This window comes from Rhinolophus ferrumequinum, chromosome 20 (genome assembly GCF_004115265.2).
Source record: "Rhinolophus ferrumequinum isolate MPI-CBG mRhiFer1 chromosome 20, mRhiFer1_v1.p, whole genome shotgun sequence".
Classification (NCBI taxonomy): Eukaryota; Metazoa; Chordata; class Mammalia; order Chiroptera; family Rhinolophidae; genus Rhinolophus; species Rhinolophus ferrumequinum.
The window spans coordinates 6,042,915-6,066,718 of NC_046303.1; positions in this window are offsets into that span (position 1 = coordinate 6,042,915).

Below are 23,804 nucleotides of genomic sequence, written 5' to 3' on the forward strand. Positions count from 1 at the left end.
ACACAGAATTTTACCAATGAGTTAGTACCACTGATCCATCTTAAATCATGAGTCTGTACATTAGGAAACTATTCTCTGTATTGTTTGGACACTTTGGGGTGACCAGATTGTAGTTTGCAATTGGGAATTTTGGCCTTGTACTGACATTAATCCAGGCTCAAGTCATTCCTCTCCCTATCACTAACATGCAGATTATGTCATTCAGCCCCATCACTTCTTAGTCAAAAGGACAATGTCAGGTTAAACACAGCGTTATCGGATGAGTGGAGAGGGTCTGAAGACATTAAACTACTTATATGAAAGAGAATGGACGACATTTGTCTAAAAAGATATAGAGACTACATCTTAAAATCACACCCAACTTCGAATACTAAAAGAAAATAAGCTTTGAGAGTATAAAATCTTTGGAGATAAACGAATAGATAAATGATCACAAAAGAAAATACAACTCATAAAAGTTTTAAGCTCCCTTAAAATGTATGTACTCTTATGGATATGCCGTCTGCCATTTGATGTTTTAATACACAATAGTATTTCTGTTAGTATTTCATTAATCTTCAAGATGACAAGGAGAAACTGTCTTGAAACTATATCCTTATCATGTACTCCTTTAAACATAACTAAATATAAAGTGTGTCTTAATGCATCCTTTTGAAATAAGTTTTACATTTTTGCATGAAAAATTATACTCTCAATTAATTTGTAAAAAGTTAACTATATTATTTTTAAGGCTCTAATGTGTGATATAAAAGTACCACTACAGTCATACCCTAAAGTTTTTCAATTATAATATATGCTGACAAGAATGAGAGTTTTTCAATTATAATATATGCTGACAAGAAGATACTGTTTTACTAATAGCCTATTGAGTTTTCATGACTCTGGAAAATTTAAGATTTCTTCAAAGAGAGAACAATGTTTGTTCTTTGACTAAAGTTAAGTCTGGAAATCTCTTATGTCTTGCATAGAACTTGAATCTGGTTACTCATGAAATTCTGTGATTGATACGAAGCTAACCAGTGTCAACCACTAGAACTAATCCATCACATACAGTTGTCATAGCACAAAGAATGTCAATTATCTCTCACAAAGTAACTGAGGTGGCAAAATCGATCCAAGAAGGTGCAGCAAATTATCTTCTATATATAGCATGAAAAGCTAGAGATGGTGGCATTCTCAAAAGTTGTTTTCTTAAAGAAAAGCCAAATGACAGTCTGTTGAACAACACGCCAGACATGGAGATTTGAGAACCTGAATAAAAGCCTTAAAAAATGGGAAAATCCCTATGTATCTCAGATGGAAGAATCCAAGTATAATATAGAGTTTAAAGAAAAGCAACAGCTCTCAGTTATGAGCTCAGCTCTTTTCCTTGTTGGCACATTCAAATTGGATTTACCTTCGTTTTCCAACTGAAGAGAGAGAAAGGAATGGTATCCACTTAGCACGGTGCTCTTTTATTCCTGATATGTATTAAAAATCCAATCTCTCACATGGGGACTTTATTTGGATGGATGATGACAGAACCTAAAACATAGCTGTAAGTGATGCTTCATGTTAAAGGTGAAGGTCAATTGCTCAAGGTCAGTATAAAGAACAGGAATATAGTTATTTGCCCAAACCACTAAAGGGCAGTTCTTTACAGCATTTATTTTAGAATTTGGATGATTGAGTCTGGGTGAAACAAGGTCAGCAACATGACTTATTTGCAAATGTTTACTGAGTACTTGTTATAGCAAGCACCGGACAAAACGATGGCATATAGTCATGAACAAGCTGAAAATGACCACAACTCCCACGGAGCTTGTACTCAGTAGAATAAAGTGTAATTCTTAAGAAACACAACACAAACCTGCTGTGGGATTTCTCCCTCTTTGTGGCGGTTATTACACACCTGCTTCATTTGGTTGTGATGCCTACCTAACTGCATTAATGATAAAAGGAACTTGTGCTGATACTGTATAATCAAACCTAAGCATATTGTGATCATTTTGCAATACCGAAGAGAAAGAACAAGAAGGGAGAGAACTGAATGAAAGTCTCCTTTGATCAAAAAGGACTAACGGATTTTACTAACAGTTTAAATGGAAAGCAAACTTTTGTTTAATTCTACTAAGGGTTTAATAATCTCCACAGGAAACTTGACAATTAGAAGTGAGACCCGAAGAGGTCCATCGTGGGTTATCGAAATGTATAAATTAGAAATTCAATGACTATTTACAGTAGAAAATATAGAAACTGCATTCTAAATATATATTTTGTCTATTTTGACAGATGCGATTTAGCCTCAATTAGTTAATTTGGGTTGTGTTGTGCTACTGATCTTCGCAGAACATTTCAGAAAATTGGTTAATTCTTTCCTACATAGTGGTAGCGTTGATGAGCAATTTTATGGGAATAACTGCATTTTTAGATAAAGAAAATGAGAATTATTGAGTCTTTATCAAATATCAATTTTATTTCTTAATCTGCCAATAAATGACCGAAAGACACTGAACAGATTGATTTGCCCAAGAGGTGTGGTTTTCTGTGAAGGCAAGAAACTAGATAATTGGTAATGGTTATTCCATACAAATGAGCCACAAGTCAGTCAAAAAGTCACGACACTGCTAAATTATATGATGGATAAAGGGGGTGGGAGTGAAGGAGAAAGTGTCCTTGAGCTTCATTGTCTAAGCCATTTTTATGCAACAGAGCAACTAAATGGCACCGCAAGGGAGCGAGAGATCCAGATGTATTCATCTTTCAGGCTGAGATTAATATTCTTAAGAACTATGTTTAATGAATAAACAGGATATCATGGTTTCCCAGTGACCATTTAAGAAATTAACATGCAACCTCTTGACTCTATGCTGCTAGGCCCTTGTTGTAGAATCCAAAAAGATGCCTCCATGAGGTCCTGTCACCCAATGCACTATTCCATGGAGAAGCAAAGAGTTACAGAATGTTTGACCTTGGTATTTTGAACACTGCCAAGAGCGATATTCTCTTAAATTTTCTCCTTCTAATTAGTACAAGCTGTCTCTGGCTTTTTATCTCTCTGCATTTAAGTGGAAATATGAGTCAAAAGGAGACAAATAGTTCTTTGCTCCTTTCCTAGCTGCCACCAAGACAAATGATGCTCCTGTAGGTTATGAGAACACTTCAAGTAGCTAAGAGCCCTTTATTACTTTTTACTAGTGCCATGTGTAATAAAGGAATGAAGAATTAGCAGTATAGCACATCACTTAGATAATGAGCACCTACTGAATTTGAGACATTACATGTTCCTTAGTCAACCATTCTATTGTTCATTCCTTTATTTTTATATATCTGGAGTAGGAGAAGTGAACAGAGGGGGAAAAATGTGTGTGTGTGCATGTGTGCAGGGAGTTGTGAGACAGTGTGTGTGTGTGGGGGGGGGTATGTGTATATTCTGCTAGGCAATTTGCAGGTGCAGACGCCTAAAGATAATGTCAAAGTGACAACAAGTAGTTAGTGACAATCTCAAGAAACATATTTATGCTTAAATAAGTTATATCTATATTTAAATAAGATACATCCATATCTATATCATCTATATCTATATATCTCAATCTATAGCTTAATCTATATATCATCTCTATCTCTATCTTTATCTACATCTATATCTATCTCTATATGGCCATGAGCCACATAACAATGTTTCAGTCAATGGTGGGACTACATATGCGACAGTGGTCCCATACGGTTAGAACAGAGCTGGAAAATTCCTACTGTTAATGTCGTAGACTCTGTAACGTCACAGCACAAAGCATTCTTCACATGTTTGTGTGATGCTTGCATGAATAAACCTATGCGCTGACAGACATATAAATGTATAGCACATACAATCACAATATTAGGCTAGACTGTCTAGGTTTGTGGAAGTGTACTCTATGATGTTCGTACGATGTAGAAATTGCCTGACAATGCATTTCTCAGAATGTACCCCTATCATTAAGCAGCACGTGACCGGGTATATGTAAAATTTCAATGGCACATGGTATAAAAAAGGGATTTCCAAATACATAGCATGGGGGGGCCTGTCTACCAGGAAGCATGAAGGAGAGGTTGTACTAGACCTGGGCCGTAAAGGATGAACAGTGAATTCTTTGTCCATACGACAGGTAAGATCATGCAAAAATCTACTCTAGTACTCCTTACCCTTTGATTCTGCTCCAGAGAAGAGAAAAGTTAAGAAAGCATTCAATCATATATATTTTTGTAGGTGAAAAGCAAAAAAAAGACTGGAGAATACAGACATACGGAGACGATGGTGTGACAGTGTGACCTCTGGTGGGGAACGGTATGGAGGAAAACAACTGGAGTGGGGATTAAGCACCCTTTTACTCTCTTTCCAATGCTTTTTTTTTCCTTTGACAAAAATCTGTGGTAAAAGATGATAAATTCTTAACTAATTTTCACTCTGAGTAGCAAGAATATGGAATATGTTTATTATATTCTTATGTTATATATAAGAATATGTTTATTATATTACTATTTACAAGTGTTTTATTTTTTAAAAGGATCGATGGGATTTGTATAGTTCTATAGAAAGGTAACTGAGGGAGCCCACAGGACATATTGAGGAAATGGTCAATTGATTCACTACTTGAGAAGACTCGTTAAGTCTTTTCTCCCTCAGGGAGACGAGATTTTAGTTAGAGAAAGAAGAAGAAAGGACTAGTCTAAGAAGAGCTTAAATGCAAAGGGGATTTTTTCCGATGTCTGACTATGTATTCCAGAGGGTGAAGAAGAAGGGTTCGGGGGTGAGGAAGGAGGCAGATGGAGGCCAATTATAGGATATTCCAAGCTGCCTAGTGAAGTGACTTGGGTATCCTGGGCTTCTTGTGTGACAGGCAGAAATTCAGATATAGGGCACGATGGTGTAAATACTGGAGTTTTCTATGGGAAGATCGTGTCTGTGGTGGTGGGTGAGGAGGAAACCAACTTGACAGAAGTACATGTAGCTCTGTGTGTCACTTCTTCAGTTACATCAAAACACGTTGAGGTCAGATAGGAGTCCTGGAAACCCACGAGGGTCGTCTCAATGCTCCCTGTTAGTTTCCTCGTGATGATGAACTGGAGCTCATATGCCTCGACCAGAACCTTCTGGTCTCTCCTCCCCTCAGGAGCTTCAGCACCCTGTGGCAGCCAGTCCAAAGCTTGTAACAGCGATTTATACTGAGCAGCTGTTAGTTTTTCTATCAAATGCATTTGCACCAATTTCCCACCCTCAGCCACTGCGCAAAGCTGCCCCAGGAGTTATATATAGAGAGAGTGAGTTCATCAAACTTGGACAAAGGGAAAAAGAAAAGCCATGTCCTGGAGGGTCTATAAACATAAACAGAAAGAAGAGAATGGACTCTAAGCAATATTCTAGTGCCTAAAATAAGATAAATGAACCAGGGAAGGAAGAACAGAACAGTCAGAAGTAAGAAAAATCAACAATGGCAGAACCCTGACTCCACAGCTGTATGCCTCAGTTGTTAGTGGGAAGGAAAGCAGACAAGTTAGAGATGGGAATTTCTAAATCTCTTCTGGAATCTTCTGGTTTAGATCATTTAAACAGAGCTCTTATATGTTCCACTGGCGTCCAATTGCCCGCCCCCCCCCCCACAGGGGAACATTCCAAGACCCCCAGCGGATGCCTGAAACCGCAGATAGCACCAGACCCTGTTTATACTATGTTTTTCCCTATACGTACATTCTTTTTCATTTAAAGGAAGCATTTTCACTGCTTCTCTTTTGCATATCTGACTTTCTAGCATCGCTCCTCTTGTGCTTTGGGGCCATTACTGAGTAAAAAGAAGGTTACGTGAACAACAGCACTGAGATACTGTGACAGCCGATCTGATCACCCAGATGGCTACCAAGTACCTAAAGGGTGGGTAGTGTGTACAGCATACAGCGTGGAGTTGCTGCACAACGAGGTGATTCCCATCCCAAGTGGGGCAGCATGGGACAATGAAAGATTTCAACACATTACTCAGAACATCATGCGATTTAAAACTTATGAATTGTTTCTTTCTGGAATTTTCCATTTGACATTATCAGACCATGGTTGACTGCGGGTCAAACCACAGAAAGTGAAAACTAGGATAATGACTGTACTCAAATAGGAACGACAAAAAAGTAGGGGTCACAAATGACTTTGGTTTGGAAACTGGATCCTTTGGCAAAGCAAAACCACACAATCGCTACCAAACCAAAGCCTGGATGGTCAAATGTGGTCTTTAAAAACATATGAACACAAATAGTACATTTCTTTTTCCAACTGTCAAAGCATTAATTGGATAAGCTGGCATTACTTGAACTTGCTTTACATAGCCCAGTAACTCAACTGGAAAATGTTAAATGGTCTTTTCATCATAGAGAGGACAGAAAGCTGAGATTAGGGTTCAGGAATAGAAAGATGATCATTTCACACCTTGGAGAGCTCCAGGCATTCCTACAGTACCTGCTGCACTTCCAGGCCCAATAACAGTCTCAGTTCTCACCCCTTCTGAGATCATCAGTCTGTGCTCCCATCAACCACTCGAGATGTCCATGTTTAGTGAGTCATCTCAGAAAAGCTCCTTAGGTAACGTCAGGGAAGTCAAGGTTGTCACAAGTTAAAATTTATATCTCTTTACTTTCCAATTTATAGTTTCAATTGAAACATCCAAATGCTATAGATGTTTCATTTGGGCTTTATGTACGCTTACAATATATAAATATATCACAACACATGACTAACTACTTCCATTAGGCTCATGAGTATGCATTTCCTACAGACAAGTATTTTCAATTCTCTGATGGTGCAAATATTCTGAATAGCTGTTATTCTGGAGACATGTTATTGTACCATGATCAAAAGCAGCAAGGAGAAAATAGATATGATTTTGGTATGCTTAATTTATTATATTTTTAGCAATTTTCTGGGAAGTATTCTGCATTTGAAACAAATTTCTATTGGATGGAAATGATGTTCCAGGTATCAATTCAGCTAAACCATTAGTTCCTTAATGATTCTTTTAAAAAACTGCATAATTAATTTTAAAGGACTTTTTTGAATGCTCCTTCAAAATGTGTCCATATTCATTTTATTCAAAGAAAGAAAGAAAAAAAAAACACCTTAATGCTTACCTTTGTAAACCTGCCAAATTACCAGCATAAAACCCATGGGTCTTTCATTGTACTGAATCATGTGTCACTTTCCTTTCTTAAGGATTTAGGGGAACTCAGTGTATAAATATTTAAAAATTATTTCCTAGAAGTTTCTTGGCCTTCTGGCGATAATGAATTGCCCTTTTGAGTCAACCTGATTCCACTCATAGGTCATAGATAACATAGAAAAAAAAATACTATCTACTTAATCTTCTCCTATCATAAAAAAAATAATAATAATAAGCACCATTCTATACCCAATACAACATGAGAATTTTCTCCTTAAACCACATACATTAGTAGCAGCATGCTATATTCTCACAATGAAACACATGGATTTAAATATACCTATTTCCACCTTCTGTTTCATTTCACTATCAAAGCATATATTCAGAGAAGCAAGCCGTTAAACAGAGGTTTGCACATTGGTTTTCTTATGTGTAAAATTCCAAATCATTATATAGGAATACATACATATATATATATATATATATATATATATACATAATCTTGATTAGACCCATAAAATTTGGTCACTTTTTCCACAGTCAGCAGAAAGAAACCAAAAGTTCACTGGCTGGAATCAGGAGACCCTGTTTCTGGACAAGGTTCTAATACTTGCTCTATGAACTGGGGGAGCCTGAGTCTGTTTTCTTGTTTGTAAGATGAAACAATTACCCCTTCCCATATGTACCACACAGAGTTGTCAGAATCAGTTTTCATAGACACCTAGATACAAAATGTATTCACAAACCTTTTGTAAGTGGTGAAATTAAATATGAGTGGAAATCATTCTTATAGCAACAGTTAGTATGTGCACAAGACACATGACGGACTCCAGAAGATGAATGATTATTAAGTACTTTGTTTTTCTGTAACATTTACTCTGTTAGGAGTATTTATTCATATGTGGGTTTCCAATATATTGTTTTTAAGAAGAGAGAATGTAACAGCCTCCATACAAGGTAACGCCAGATTCCCTCCCCTTCTCCAACATTCCTGGCCTTCTCTCTTGCTCTTTTCTTCCCACCTTCCCAAAGTTTAAGAGGTTTTTATGTTGGAAGCAAGTGAGTCATACATCATTTCATTCTCACTTGCAAACAAAGGCTGACAATTAGCGCCCAGTAGGGTATGTGCAAGAACCTGTGGTCTTTTATTTATCGTTATGACTGTGTGTTTTTTAAAGGCTCTTGAAACACATAAAATGACTTCTAATTAATCGTTGCCACGATGATAAGATTTAATGCCTCTGAGGCTTTGTTACAATTTATAATGCTGAGCAGGTTGTTCACAGAAACAGTTAATAGGAGAGAGGAAGAGAGTTAATTCCCTTGGAACATTCCAGACTGGTATAAGTACACCTGGAACTGGGTTAAAGGTACCCAGACATTGAACTTAGGTAAGAGAGATCAGATCCTCCCATTTATGTCGGCAGAACCAGAAAGAGAGCACAATGGGTCCTCCAGTAATGTCATTTCCTTTAATATCATTTCATTATAATGTTGATGCCATAGGAGCTAAACTCTCGTTTAGATCAATTAACCTTTGGTAAAGTTAAATTTGTGATGAGTCGTTTCCCTTAAAGCTGTAGAACCTGTTAATAAGGTTAAGAGAGCACTTACTGTAAGAGATGATGTATTCGTTTCCTAGAGTGGCCATAACAAATTACCACAAACGTGGTAACATAAATTAATTTTCTCAGTTTTGGAGACCAGAAGTCTGAAATTGAGGTGTCAGGAGGGCCCTGCTCCAGCCGAAGGTCTAGAGGAGAGCATCTGGCTTCTTTCAGAAGGCTCCTGGCACTCCTTGGTGGGCAGTGGTATCACCCCGATCACTGCCTCCATCTTCACATAGCCTCCTTCTCTAGTCCTGTCTCTGACCCCTTCGGTCCAGGCTGGCAGTGTTTCTCCTGGTACAACAGTCTCAAAAAACTTGTGGGCCTACCATCCATGTCCATGGGATACATACCCTTACACAAGAGGTTCCTCCATAGATCTTTCAGGATAACCTTACCTCTGCTGCTGATGTCTGCTGAAATGATCTCCTAAACTCAGGAGTCACACACTTCATCTCTTCTGCAAAAGGTTTCCCAGACATATCCTTGGCCTTCTCTCTAGCGCATGCTTTCCCGATACTGGCCTCCTTAATATATACGTCCTTTGCAATCCGGGTACACCAAGTATCATCAAGCGCCACTTCCTTTTTTGCTTAGCATTGCCCTTTTCCATTCTTCTCTTTTCTTTTGTATTTTACTATAAACAACCAGGAGAAACCAAGCCATACCTTCAGCAGTTTCCTTGGAATCTCCTCAGCTACACATCTGAGTCTATCACTTAAAGATATGCTTTTCGCCCAGCAGAATTTAATTCAGTGAAGTTCTCTGCCCCATTACAACAAGAATCACCTTTCCTCCAGTTTCCGGTTACCTGTTCCTCCTTTCCTTTTGTGACATGACCAGAAGTATTTTTAACATTCATATTTTTATTAGCGTTCTATTCATGACAACATATGTATTCTTTAAGACAATAGAAGCATCCTCTACTGTACTCTCCACTTCCTTCTGAGTCCTCACCAAAATCATGTTTAGTGTCTACATTTCTTCTACCCATCTCTTCCATACAATCTGAGCTTTCTCTATCACGTGCATCAAACTTCTTCCAGCCTCTCCCACTATCCAATTCAAAAGCAACTTCTACATTTTTAGGTATTTATTACCTAAAGCACCCCACTTCCTGGTCCTCAAACCTCTATTAGTTTCCTAGGGCTATCGTAACAAATTATCACAAAGTTGGTGGTTAAAAACAACCGAAATGGAATCTCTTACAATTCTGGGAGCCAAACTTCAAAAATCAAGGTGTTGGCGGGATCACGCTCCCTGCAAAGACTCTAGTGGAAATCCACCATTGCCTCTTGTAGCTTCTGGTGTCTTGAGCGGTTCCTTGGCCTGAGGCCATGACCCCTCCCTCCGTCTTCACATGAACTTCTCCCCTGTGTGCCTATGTCCTCTCCTCTTCTTATAAGGATATCAGTCAGTAGATTGAGGGCCTGCCCTAAATCCAGGATGATCTCACCTTGCAGTCCTTAATATGAAGGTCCTAAGTTCACCTTTACAGGTACTGGGAGTTAGGAGTTGGACATATCTTTTGAGGGGAACACTATCAAGCACAGAACTGATGGAAACTTTCACCCTTATTGTCTACCAGCATCTGGGGTTTCTGCTCTATCCTGAAAAATATGGCAGAGATTGTCGCATCACCTCACTGCAAAAGATGTCACACATCTGGTGTACAAATCCTAGTCGAGAAATTCTGGAGAACCAGACTTCCAAACTGGACAAGATAAAGTCACTACACCGCGAGGGGAATTGGCTTTTTGAAATGCTTCTAACCCCACAAATGTATGAAAAGTAGGTTCTGGGTGTGTGTAATGAGATGGGAGGTGGGAGGAAGAAAAGGAATTGGTACCTGGGCTGTAGCCAAGTAAAGAAGTTGTACAAAAACTAGCAATGGCTAACAGTATCCTGCTACTTCCACTCACAAGAGAAGAATATTTAATTGCATTTTGATTGCCATCAGTCGTCACCCATACATCTGACAAATCTATTTCCCCCCTTGGTGCTAATCTAGTGAACCCAAGCAAGAAACACAATCAGTTCTATGAAGAGAAGGAGAACTGCAAACAAGCCGTTACACAATACTGGTGAGAAGGACGCATTTCTTTGAATCAAATCCTTTTGCTTTACAGCAGGGTTCAGTAAAGCTCGCATTACCAGCATGAAGGGACAGACGAAAAGTCTCAAGCGGATCCAGTGTGCTTTGAAGACTTGCAACAGCACTCTAACTTAGAAAAAGAAGGGGGGGGACTTGCCACTGGTCAATTAAAAAATAACATTTGGTTCAAAAATGTCGCCACTGGTTCCAGGGCCAGGGCTGCCATTTTTAAAAACCACACATTTCACTGGTTTCTGCAGTGAATTAGAACAATCATACCAATGGCCCGTGGATAAACTGATGAGGTTTATCTGTGGGCAAATCCTCACCTTTCTACAGGGATATGTAAACATAAGTGAGATACGATGTCAAGCAGCTTATGGCACTTTGATTGGGCGGGGGCAAGGGGGGCTCTCTTTTAAATCCAATATGTGGTTAGAGACTACGTCTTTTGAAAGTTGAAAAGTATATCAATTTTTTTGATGTTACAAAAGTCATATATGCTTCCTGAAGAGAAAAATACTAACGATTTAGAAATTTAGACAGCCCCAATCCTGTTTCCCGATATTACCACTGACAACTACCACTGTCTTTTTCCAATTCTGGTATGCTCCTATCAGCCTTGATTTTGGGGGGAGCAGGGTGACAGAGTTGTTTTGTTTTGTTTCTTTTAACATAAATTATGCTCACCTGTCACCTCCCCCAAAGAGGGACTTGGTTGAAAGTACCTCTCTCAGTGTCACTATGGTACCCACACATCTATGTACCTTTGTCATTGTGTCCCCAACACTGTTAAATAATTATCTTCTGCATGTGGTCTCTCTCATCAGACTCTGAGTATCCAAACAGCATAGGGCATCCTAAGGGGTTCTCCTCCATTCATGGGCAGAGCAGTCACAGAACTGGTAACGAGTAAGTAGCCTTCTGACAAGCCATACATACAGCTTACATTCTGGATTGACATCAATTCCATAATCAATACTCTTTGATCATGATTTTTCAGTCAAGTTCAATTTCTTATCCTCATGCTCACACTTAGGCTTCATTTTATCCTCTTGTTGGCAAAGACGTTGTGAGAAACACAGTAGCACATGTCCTTGATTTGCCAAGCTAGTAAATCCATGCCATAAAGGAAATGAGTTCAGGTTGGCGTGACTGCTCTTATTAGAACCACAACCGAATTTTCCACTAGAACAAAATTCTCAGTGCCCTGGAGAGTACAGAAGCAAAGAGAGGACAGTGGCTGTGGAGTCCTAAGGCACCTTAGATAAGTTATTCTCTTTCCATCCAGCGGCAACACACACTAAGACAGTTAATCTCTATCATGACCACAACACAAAGGCAGAAAGAAAAGCCATAGTGAGAAACTGTAGCGGGCGTTTTTTACAGAGCACTGGAGAACTTCTGTCATCGCTAGCATGTCACAGCTCTGTGCCATAAATGTAAGAGCAGGGATTGCCCAGGACATTTAAAAATACATGGCTGATGAAGACTATAAACAATGTGTGAACCTCATAATTGTAGACATATTCTTTGCAATTAATATAGCACAGCGTACAAGGAAGTGAAATTTCAATGCTCATAAAAGATGTAGAAAGATGAAGCAAAACTAGGATGACAAGACTAGGGGGAAGAGAAGCACATCTTTTTAGTCAAATCTATCCAAATATAACACCAGTGGGTAGGAATTAGAAATTAATGATCCAAACATGCATTAGATTCTTTGCAGTTAAGTGTAGGGAGTTGTGACGGTTAATTTTTTTTTGCATCAACTTGGAGGGTGTTTTTAGATGAGAATAACATTGAAATAAGTGAACCATGAGTAAAGCAGATTGCCCTTCATAATGTGGGTGGGCCACATCCAATCACTTGAAGGTCTGATGAGAACAAAAAGACTATCTTCCCAGAGCAAGAAGGAGTTCTTCTGCTGACTGTCTTCAGACTTCATGTGCACCACTGGCTCTCCTGTGTCTCCAACCTGCCACCCCACCCTGCAAGTTGCCAGCCTCTGTGCTCACGCGAGCCACTTTCTTATAGTGAACCTCTTACTGTACATATACATGCAGGCTGTTGGTTCTATTTCTCTGGAGAATCCTCACTAAGACAAGAGTCTATGTAAACACATCACACGTATCTGCTTCCAATGGCCAGTTTTAGAAGACCTCTCACAGTGCAGGCACATACACATAACATTTAGATTTCCGGAATCATCCTTTACCGAAACTGTTTACACTGTATTGTTGAGCATAAATACTTTAACCAGTTGGGTCTCAAGCACAATTGCAGCCATCGTTCTGTTTCCCAAAGTTTGTAAGCATGCAGATATGTTTCCCTAATCATTACGCATCTTTCTTCCTCCCGACAATTATCCTGGTTTCAAACCACAGACCACTTTTGAGGTCTTGGAAGTTCATACAAATGGAATTGTAACATCCATTCTTTCATTCCATATTGTGTTTGTGAAATCAGCTGTAGTTTGCATGTTTTCATCTCTATATAGTATTTTATTGTATAAATATATCAAAATTAACTTATCTATTTTACTGTTAATAGACATTTAGATTGTTTCCTGTTTTTGGTTTGGTTGTTTTTTGTTTTTTGTAATAGTGACTCTAAGAATATTCTCACATGGGTCTCTTGGAGCTCGTGTATGCATTTCTAGGGCACAAACTTAAGAATGGAACTGCTGGGTCATAGGATAAACTTGCAATTAACGTGAGCAGATAGCCCCAAAAAGGATTTCCAAAGTACTTGAACAAATTTTACTCCTACCAGCATTGTATGAGAGTCTTAAAACTTTACCTTCCTGGTGGCTATTCTCTATGTAAATACTTGATCATTTTCAGGTGATTCAGCAAACTCTTCTTTATCAGGTTCATGGCGTGGCACTAAAAAGGGCTCCAACTGTGATGCCAGATGGGGACATTTTTCAACCTGCTATGGTATATTTTATCATTGGGAAGTTTTCTTTAGAAAGTATCGATGTGATAAATAGTAAGTCATTCAGAAGCTAGGGAAAACTTAGAAACCAATAACTCAACTTTACTTCTTATGATGAAAATTATTAAGGTTCTATTCACTAACGATCCACAGTGTCCTACTTGATTCTTAGTATGAAATTCTGCCCTTTCCTACATATTCTTGGGGGATCATTTGATCTTTCTTTTATTAACGATGCCTATCCTTTAATTTTCTATTTCATTCCTAAAGGGCTCCTGTACTTTTCACTTAAATATGTGTTGCTGAATATATTACTTTTGCTTGCAATTTTTAATTTAATTGTGATATATCAATAGTACTTATATGTTACTGTATATTTTCAAGGAAATTATCATTGCGCAAGGGTTTTTCTCATCTTCCTACAACACAGGTGGTGACGTACCATGTAAGACAGCTGCCATTGGTTGAAAGCACATGTGTCAGGTACTGTGCTAGGCAGTTTATACTATTGGGATTAACTCTCACAACACCCTGAAGATATGTAGGCATTATATAAATCAGATGTTAGTTTTTACGGCATGTCTTCATTTTCTTTTCCCATAAACCTTATTGTAGAACTGAGCGCTGCTTTAAAGTTTCCAGAAGAAAAGCCACCAATACTGAAAGAATTCAGCAATATTCATTTTAGTAAAAGTGTCACTGAAAAGACAGAGGAGAGTTGGGCTCTTTCACTCGCAGCCTTGATGGACTCGCCTCTTCTCTTGATAAGTTTGAACCAGGGTATTATTCGGTCGACCCCACCCGCCTAGCCCCCATCCTGCCTCCTGACTATACAAAGTGGTGTCCTTTTCCCACTGGAAGCCTAGGCCTTATTGTTGGACTTTCTTTTATTCATAGTAATGTAAAAGTCTCTTTTCACGAGCTACTAATAAAACATTCTCTGTTACAGTCCTAAATGTCTAATTTCACCATGAGTGCATAGCTATGCAATTGTTTGCTCTAGGTTGTTTAACTGGCAAGAAGCTGCACCAGGAATCAAATCCAGGAGGGATGATGTAGACGACCTCCAAGTTTATCAACATAATTTTTGTTAATTTTAAAATATGGACTTTGAAAATGCCAGGATAATTACTAAGCATATTGATTCTTGGTTGATTTCACTTTATAGTTCTTCTCCGATAATCATGGACCAACTTATGTGTAGATCATACACATTAATCTCTAAATAGAATATATCATTAAATGAGGCAATCTCTGATACTAAGTATACCTCAAAGTGGGGCAGACCTCATTTATGCACCGCTGGGGACAGCTATATAGGAAAACTCGGAGTTACCCCTGTATGTTTAAATGGTCACCTAATGGATGCAGGTTCTTGAAGAAGTAGAGGTTGGAAGATGCCCCGAATAGCAGGAAAACAGTCCAACAATAGTAGGAAGAGCCTACGGGTTGGGTCAATGTGCTGATGGGATCGACCACTCCTTTTGAGCCATGATTTCAAAGAGGCCACAAGTCATCTTCCCCACTCCTTTCTTCAGGATACCTCATTCCACAACTAGAGTTTAGGCTTAAACCTGAATAGACTCTGATAGGTGTGCTTCACTGATTGATGATTACGATGGACGTCACCGAGTCAGGAATATAAAACATCCTTTCCTTTCTGGAGAGCACGTGGTGGGAAAACAAGCAGTGTGACTGGGGAGCTGAGTACCCTAGAGCTCTGTTTGTTTCGGTATTACATGGGTTAGAATGAATTTAAACCACAAAATCACAGAGAGTTAGTGTTGGAAAGAACCCTCGGGCTCCACTAATCCAGTGACTCCTAATGAGCACAAGTCCACATCAGGGTGAGAGGTGGAACCACACACATGCAGCTTGGGAAAAGCTTATTTCAGGTCGTAAGTTCTCTGCCATTATTTTTATCATTCAAGCTTAGACAATAGAACTGTCTGGAACTACAAGGCTCGTGGAGTGAAGCCAAAGTTTAGTTGTATAGTCATTTTACTGATGATTTCACAAACTAGAAGGCGTGACCTCTTTACAGAGGTCGGGGAAATGGCACGATCTCCAGAACAATGCACAATTTTATCAAGTGGAGGCAAGAGTTGAAATCAAAGATTAAGAAATAATGACCTATTTCATGCCCCTTAGTGTATCTATCAAAAACTGGTTTATAGACATTTACAAAATAAAAAGCTGGCTACTTTTCCACTCTCTAGTTTCTATAGTTATACAACAAATGGCCACAACTGTGGCAGAGTCACCATTTCACAATTTCTGTAGGTCAGATGGCTGGGTCACCATTTCACAGTTTCTGTAGGTCGGATGCAGGGCTGAGCTGGTCTCTCCATAAGGCAGCCATCAAGGTGTCCACCAGGGCTCGGTTCTCGTGTGGAGGCTTGACTGGGGAAAGGTACATTTCCAAGGTCCCTTGGGCTGTTTGAAGAATGCATTTTCTTATGGTTGTAGGCCTGACGTCCCTGATCCTCTTGGTGGCTGTGAGACAGAAGTTGTTCTCAGCCCTGGCACGTTGCACACAGTTCCATGCCATACGGCCCTCTCACAACATGGTGGCTTACTTATCAGTCCAGCAAGGCAGAAAAGTCTCTCTCTAGTCAGACAAAAAGATTTTTAAGGGATGAAATGTAATCATGGGTGTGACATTCCATCTTTGCTTTGCTGACTTGGATAGAAGCAAGTCACTGGTCCCCCCTCCCCACACCTACCCAAGGGAAGGGAATGAAACAAAGGTGTGGATCATTGAAGGTTAACTTAGGGTGTGTCTGTCATGTCCACAGAAAATTCTAAGCGTTTAGAGAACAATCCATATCTCCTAACTGCATGTGCTATTGTGGGCCACACTGCTGAGGTGGGCGGGAGAATCATAGCTCTGGCCCCTGGCTGTGACCACTGGTGTTTGAGGTGAACATGGGCAAATCGGGTGGGAAGAGGGCATTTCCAAGCGAAGAGGAAGGATGCCCTTGTATAGGAAGTCGGTGCTGAAAACAGCACAGGGGCGCCTGGGCATAGCCATCCCTGCGTCATTGGCGGGTAGAGAGAAACATGTGACATGGGAAGATGTGCGTATCCCAGAGCTACTTTTGACAATATCAGGGTGATAGCAATGAAAGAAGCTACACATTTTAATGTGATTAATTTAATAGACTTGATGATGATCATAAAACTAGAAATCTGGGCACGTTTATTGCATATCTAATTTCTAACTTCTGCACACGCCCCGCTCTAGTAAAACATCATGCATGTGTGACACACACACACACACACACACACACACACACACAATTACAAGTAATGATGTCCCCTAAAGTTATTGTCATAGAAAATAAAATGACTCTGGTACCCCTCTCTGCTGGAATATCGTTCCTTTTCTTTCTGAAAACCTTTGTCATTTTATCTGGTTGTACATCCAGGTCCAAAATTACTCCCTCCAGAAATCTTTCTCTGCTAAACTCTGTTGAAAAATAAGCTCAGAGTACTAGTTGTCTAAAGGATTTTGAAACACACCTGAAATAGTCCCTGTGGCTAAGGAAGTTTCATTTGTGGCTTCATTTCTCCATGTGCTAAAAAACAGCATTCCCCCGAGAAGGGGAACAGGCCTGCCTTAGCTTAGAATTGAAGCTGAAATTCTTACAGGTATGGACAAGTGGTCCCCCAAATTGGCAGCATGTAACCAGGTGGTGAGTAAGACAATCGACTGGAGGATGAAGGATAGATAATGATACTACCAGATTTGACAAGAAGTCCAAATTAGGTAAATCACTGAAGTAATTGCTTAAAATATGGGTCCATGTCCACCAATGCTACGTAATCCCACGGATGTATATTATACTGTGAGCTATTAGTTAATGGAATTGAATCCATCGTCCATTTGTATTTTTTAAAAAATTGAGGTACCTATTTTATATATGACAGTCATTTAAATCTAATATGGAAATAAACTCCACTTAGAACCCCTCCTTTCACTCATGTAGCACAAATTTTAAACCAGGATTTAAAACAAGAATTTCAGTAGTCTAAAAAGAAAATTATTCACATTTTTCACTAAAAAAGTGTCATAAATTAAAATATTGTGCGAGAAAAATGTTTTTGAATAGCCAAAGATAAAATAAACATATTTTAAATGTTTTCATTTCTGTCACTTTCTGACTTCCTATTTGTGTGTGTGTGTGTGTGTGTGTGTGTGTGATGTGTGTGTGTTTAATAATGTACGTAATATATCCAGATATATTTATATGTACATAATCTATATAAATATAATGATTTATTAGAACTGAGAACTCAAAATTTGGAAAACTCTGGTTTACATTACTTGAGCACCTACTCATCAAGGCTATTTTTTGCTTCCTTAAATTGCGTAAACAATTTATTTAATTATGTGCCTCAAAGTTAATTTTTTATTTGGAAACAGAAAGCTTGAACAAGTCAAATCATCTTTTTTTAATCGAGACACCTCAAGGCCTCTAATGTGCTCCAGTGTCAAATGAATTTTAAGGAGGATCGATGGAACGGCATTTCCCAGTTCTATCAGCCCAGGGAACCCCATTTTTATAACACAGCACATGGGATTTATGACCCAGATAACACCCTTTAGAAGACACGGCAAACATTCTTCTATTTCATCCACGTATTTATAGGACTTCAGTAAACATTTCTGTGGCGCCAAGGATTAACTAAATGGTGATACAAGGAAAGCTGACCTCCACCGCCTCTCTAACCACCTCCTCAATTGAACAACCCTGCCTGAAGGCAGCCACTCCGTGCCTATGTTAAAACTCCTACCTGTCTCTTCTACTACCCTTGTCCATGACTCCCCCCGTTTCCTGTTTCTGAGCCCCCTACCATTTCCTGTTAGCGACTTTCCTTCTTGTACTACATTCCTCAGTTTACACCCAAACACTGTCTTATTCCTTCATGGCCAGACTACGGCCAAAGTACTTACTATCTGATACGAGTAACTCAGTATAATTCTTGCTAGATGTTAAGGCCCGCTTTGTAGTTGTTCTTATGTAAACCCCAGATCCAGAAGGAAAATGTAAATGGAAATCAGGAGATTAAAAAAGAAGGATGAGAGCAGAGAGCAAGTGACTGTGGATAAGAGTTCAGCACAGTGTCTGTGGACCACCCAAGGACATCAGACATACTTCTGTGTGGGGCTGGTTGTATGGTTTAGAAAGGACCTAGGCACCTAAAGATAACGGTCCCTAAGAAACACGCACTTTTGTGGAGTGTTTAGTAATGTATGTCGAAGGAAAAATGCTGCCGTGTAGACCAGTATATCAGTATCAGACAATGAGAACAGATGCTGGAGAACAAAGCCTGGAGTGGCTTCTGTAAGGTTATTTCAAATCCTAGTAAAGAGACAGTGTCTTCAGCCTGGATGCTTGGCTGGCCCTGAATTGCCACTCTAGCTCGTTGCCACCTGGATCACGTGGTCCATTTGCTCAAAATGGATTCTCTCTCTGTGACAGTTAGAAGTCAGATGGGTCTGTCAGCTGCAGCGACCCAGCAGCAACCCAGTGCTCTGACGGTGTAGAATAGTGACTTCTTAGGTGAGATGCATGGATGAAAGCTCCCAGGCTGCAGTTCTAGAAAACCTCACACAAACTCAGCAAGGCTGTGCCATCTGATGATCTAGCCAAAGAACAAGATTGACATGAATAGAACTAGTGAGTTGTCCCCTAACTAGTCCATGGGCAATTGTTAATCATGCTACAAAATACACTGTTGTTAAAAGTTAAAATGTGGATTGAAGTCAGGCAGAAAATAATTACAGTGTTGTCATGAATACCGTTAAACTCTTCTGGGTGAAATTTCAAAACATCACATGGGGATTCGGCTGCCTAATTCCCATAAATGTTTTGAAAGTGTGCTCCTTGCTGAATAATTTTGTAATAGGGAATAATGACCTTGTGTTTATGGGCTCCACTACATTTTTGTTGTCAGCTGTCTTCTGCTTTCTCAGCTGATGGGAATTCATTTATAGTAGAAACACTGGGCATATAACATTTCTCACCATGCCCTGCCGTGTGCTTTGATGTCGAGAACTCTGAATTTCACAGCTTTAGGGTCCTATTTTGGCTTGAGCCTGAAGATTTCTTTAAAAGAAGTTTTCATTGGATAAATTTAAAATAACACATGGACAAATGTTATAAATTTAAAACATGGGACTTTCTCATGCTGTGTGGAAAAAAAAACACAAAAAACACATGACAAACAGGGCATTTCCTTTCATCTGTCCTCAATTATAAGATAATCCTGATTTCAGAGAGACAGATTTTTTTTTAAATGGCATCTTAGAATTGATAAAATCTTTAAATACATGGACTACAGATCAAAAGTGGCTTACAAGCTATCATTATATTATACTATTTAAAACTAACATGTATTTTAGTGGGATCATCAATCTACCGTGTGTCCCCAAAAATAAGACCTAGCCGGACCATCAGCTGTAATGCATCTTTTGGAGCAAAGATTAATATAAGACCCGGTATTATATTATATTATATTATATTATATTATATTATATTATATTATATTATATTAAAGACCCGGTCTTATATTATAGTAAAATAAGACCGGGTCTTATATTAATTTTTGCTCCAAAAAACACATGAGAGCTGACTGTCCGGCTAGGTCTTATTTTCAGGGAAACACGGTACATCCCTTTCTATGTCAAGTGTGTGTGTGTGTGTGTGTGTGTGTGTGTGTGTGTGTCCTACAGACACTGCCTCTGAAATACATCTCCATACTTCTGCCTCTCTTCTGACCCATCACTTCCGCCCATGCCCAAGCCACTATGGTCTCTAGCTTGGACTACTAGAATGGTTTCCTAACTAGAATGGTTTCCTAACTGGTCTTAATGATTCATCCTTGTTCCATTTCCCATAAAGTGGACAACCTTAATCGGATCTTTTCAATAACCTCCCATTCATTGCCCTGACAACTAAATCCATACCCCTCACTGTAGCCTAGGAATCCCTGAGTCCACTCGCACGTACCTGTTCCTCCTCTGTCCTCTCCGTGGGTCCTTCCCTTCCTCTCCACTGCTGCCCCATCAGTTTAGCCTTCTTTCATTCAGCTGAAAGGTCAAGATTTTTCCTTCCTTAGCACGTTAAGCAGAAAGACTTCTTCTGCCTGGACAGCTTCCACCCTCCATCCCGTTGTGCTCGTTAAAGACGAAGAAAGATGTTTTCTTCATCTTTAAAGTTTCAGCTTAGATGTTACTCCCTCAACAAAATTGTCTCTGACAATTTAAAATAGGTCTTCTCCCATTATTCTTGCTCTCAGCCCTCTACCTTTCCTTTATATCCTTTTTCATAACTTACAACTATACTTTTATTTTAATTTTTAGGGTCTGTCTCCTTCCCTAGATTTTAAGTTCCATATAAGTAAGCCTCAAGTTGATTTTGTTTAGAGTTCTATACTCAGTACCTATGAAAGTAGTTCTCAGTAAACATTTATTGACTAAATGAATGGTTTTCTACACTATTACTGCCCACCTCAACCACATACATCCTTCCCTCTCATGATATTCTCTTCATTATTCAGCACATATTTATCATAGCCAGACACTGTGATAAGAAACTCATATACACTTATATGCATCACTTTATTTAAAATAGCTAATATGACATGACTTATTTTTACTATGTGCTAACTTGCAGTCAGGACAGTGGTTGGATAACATACAAATTCTCACATCTGTAAGTGATGGCCAGGCGAGAGCTTTCTCTGAGTCCATCTTACTCCCTGGACCATGGAGCATCGTCAGGAATAGTCATCTTACTCTTATTTGTTCCATGCCCAGGGTACTCCCCAGGAGGCTCAGAAGTAGTCTGCCGGCTCACTGATGGCCAGAGTACTCAGAAGTGTCAATTATACATGAGTGTTTATCTTGTCAGGTCTCCTTAGAGCCTCCGTAAAGGGACCCTAATGCCACTTACATCTTTTCTGTTTGGTCTCTGGACTAGTGGTTGGTTTATGGGTAAACTAGATCACATCTGCCTGGCAGACCTGCCCAGAAAGTCTGGTCAACCCCAGCTACTTCTCAGATGTCTGTATTGATTTTTGTATTGCTTCTGGCTTATTTTCAGCGCATCACTTGACTGTCTTACTTGACAGCCCTCTGACCTATTCACCATTGAATTGCTGTTCGGGAATGTACTCTGCGCGCCCTGACTACACAACAGAGCTGGGTTTCTACAGTGTGCACATCAGCTTGACATTCTAAAGGAGACCAGAGACATGTGGGGAAGTTTCCATCGCCATGCTTCAGTCATACTTAGCAAAATGGATCTCACAGTGATGAATGCAGTATTTTTGCATTTTTCTCATTTTATTGCATCTATATTAACTGGCTTATTTAATCAATTACTAGGTATAATTGAATATGTAATATCAGGTCTCTACAGTACTGGAAATACTGTACTACATTAGATTACATATATTCCATATATATACATATGTCTTAACTTTGTGACCTTATGGGGAAACGTTTGATTTAATAAACACCTTAGATAATCATCTTATACAGTATAAGATTAAGCACTGGAATGAATGTTGCCAACGATGTGTGCAATTGGAATTGAAGGAAGCAGGGCAGCATAGTGGTGAGAGCATGGGCTGGTAAAGCGAGATTAGATTCAAATTTGGATTTCTCCATTCACTAACTGAATGGCCTTGGACAGCTGCTGGATTTCTAGGGCACCAATTTAATTATTTGTAAATTGAAAATAATAATCCTATCTACCCCATAGAGTTGTGATCAGAATTAAGGTGGATGATAAACATGCACACACAGATATGTGTACATATAGACATATATATATATTATATATACATATATATGCGTGTATATATTTAATATATATGTGTATGTGTGTGTATTTAATTTACTGTTGGGACACAGGAAGTACTGTGTAACTACCACTGCCTCATACTGTGAAGGATGGATGGTATCTGCATGGGAGGATGGGCTGGGAAAGAATTGCAGGAAAAGAAATTCGGCAGAGGCCAAGAGCTGGGAGTAAGCATGGCACGTGCCCAGGAAGGAGAGGGCCTGCCTTAGTGGGACCCTGCAATAGTCAGGTTCCGTCTAGCAGGTACTCTGCTCTGCCATGTGATTTTGGACAAATAGCAAAACTAGCGCAATTGCAGTTTACCAAGAACGTCCCCGTCTCCAAAGAGAATCCAATACCGTTCTCACTTGGCAGTGTTGATTTTTGTCTGCACGGTGCACTGCTCCATTACCATGCCTGCCAGTCTTCCAGGAGATGCTCTCACTTTCGTAATGGAGCTTGTTATTTCCTTGTCATTGATGCCTCAATGCCAGGAACATTCCCCAGTTACATAAATACAGATACAACTTTTAGCTCTGGACCTTTGGGAGTCTAGCAATTCAAATGCAGGGCAACATGTAATATATGCCTCCAACTTTTATCCGGCCTGTGGTACTCAGGATAATTTCTGTTTCTTTTCATGAGATTGTCTTTCTGTCTTTTACAATGGATTTTATCAGCAGCTACAGTGAGATGTTCAACAGATCAGGCAAGGGGTATCAGAGCCCTTCCATGGACGTACGATGGCAAATATCAGTCTTGCTGCATAAAAGGAAGGCAGGGGAATGAATTGCAGTGAGTTATTCTGTTGATATTAGAAAAATGACTCCTTATTTCTTTCTGCAAACAACAGGAAAATGCTCCCACCATGTCCATGGAGTCTAGAATGTGGAAATACAGCCGAAGTGGCTGATGAGAGAAACAGTGTCAGTGTTCCCTGAAAGATATTGTGAGCAGCTCACTTTCCATCTGAGAAGCTCATGATTCCTTCAGAGAGTTGTGTGGCTCCCAGACCCTTCTGGCCAGGCTTTGCTTTAATCTCCAATCCTCACAGCTTCCCTGTTCGGTCATCGTCATTCTTCCCCTTCGGTCCAAAGCACACAGGATGTGTGGGCCCCTTGTGCAAACTGTGTTGCCAGGTATCCCATGC